Here is a 1,704-nt window from a genome sequence, read left to right as displayed (position 1 = left end):
TGGCGGCGACTTCTAGCTTCGCCGAAGCGAAGGCGTCCTGAATCGCGGAGAAGCCTCGGGGCTCCGGAGGAGTTCTCACCTACATCGTCCACATGGGACGACTCGGGAACTCAACTCCTACCCCGGGCAGCTCACCTATCCCCTTATGCCCAGGGGAAGGGTACAAGCCGTTTGACAGCTGATGCTAGCTGTCAGAACGACTTTTACACTGAAACAGGCGGGAGGCAGCAAACAGCTGCATCCGACGAGGTCGCCTGCCACCGGAAGTCGACCCATCCAATTTCCATCAGTGGTATGGTTCAGCGGGTTCCGTGGGGCAACAACGGTGGAAAGATCTTGTGGCGCTGGCCACTGTGTGGCTGTTGTCACTGCTGGTGGATTCATCTGGTTACTATCAAAGATATGGTTTGGTGGGTTCAATGGGGCAGCAACGTTGGGAAGAACTCGTGGCCTAGTTGTCGCAACACCAACCCTGCGGCTGACCAGCACATCTGGCCATTGAGATTCTTCTCTTTGTCTACTTGGTCTTGGGGGGCTTGAGGCTGGCTGTGGTCTCACCTGTTCACGTTGAAATGCACTTTGATTGTCCACATAGGCCTGTATGCGGCTTCGCCAATCTTCATTTTCCAGTTGTTCCCTATTGGGTAGGAAAATGGTGTGCTGGAGTGTTTTCTGAAGACCTTTTGCTCTTGCCACTTTGTCTGCCATATCTCGTTGGCTTCGTATGAGCTCAAGCTCATCTTGAACGGTCTTCCTTTTGGCCTTCCTTATATCCGCTTCAGCTTCTGCATCAGCCTCTGCTTCAGCTTCTCTTTGAGCTACTTCAGCTGCCTCACTGTCTGCGTCAGCCTTTCTTTAGCTGCATCAGCTTCTCTTTTGGCTGCTTCAATCTTCCTTTTAGCTGCTTCAGCCTTTCTTTTGGCCTTCATTTGAGCTTCTTCTATTTCCATCGCCTCCAATTCCTTCTTCTTCAGCTGCTCCTCTTGTGCCATGCGAAAAACTGCTTCGGCAGCATTAGCATCTATGATTGCTTGCTCTTCTTGTGAAATTTGGGAGGCTCAGCTGTGATGAGAAGATGCTTTTGAATTGCGGGAGGCACCAGTGACGTGAGACTGTTGTTACACGCTGGAATGCGCCTTGGATATATGGCGAAAAGATGGGGCTTTTCCAGACACGTGGGATGGAGCCGCATGCAACCGTTGGGATGGTGCATGTGAATGGCGGGAAACTTCAGACTTGGCCCTGATGACCAGTCTGTCTCTAGTGTGAGGCTCGGGCTCTGGGAGGCGTTGTGAGCCCTCTAGAAGCTTCTTACATTCTTCATTCAGTAACTTAAGGCTTTGCATGTGGCTATCGATAGTTGAATCTCCTAATTGCTCCTGAATGTCCTTGAGTTGCCATTCGGAGTCCATCCATTGCACAAAGGCGTCTTCTTTATCTCCTTCCACTGTGTGCGCATGTTCGGGGGAGAGTTCCTCCATTTGCTCTTGGTAGAGTTTATGCCATCTCTCCCAGCATCTTTCATGGTGCTTGTACACAGTGTCCCATTTCTCCAACAGGTTCGACCACATGACTTTAGTAGGCTTTCTTTGTCGCCTCAGGTCATAATGGCTCTGAGACGTCTTTGGCCTTGCTAAGGCTTGAGCTTCAGCCTCTGTGTTCAGGTCAAGGTTGGCTGGTTGCAGCATTTCTCCTTGGCCAGCT

Source organism: Protobothrops mucrosquamatus, unplaced genomic scaffold (genome assembly GCF_001527695.2).
Source record: "Protobothrops mucrosquamatus isolate PMUCROS unplaced genomic scaffold, P.Mucros_1.0 scaffold40, whole genome shotgun sequence".
In the NCBI taxonomy this organism is placed as follows: domain Eukaryota; kingdom Metazoa; phylum Chordata; class Lepidosauria; order Squamata; family Viperidae; genus Protobothrops; species Protobothrops mucrosquamatus.
This window is presented reverse-complemented; position numbering follows the sequence as displayed.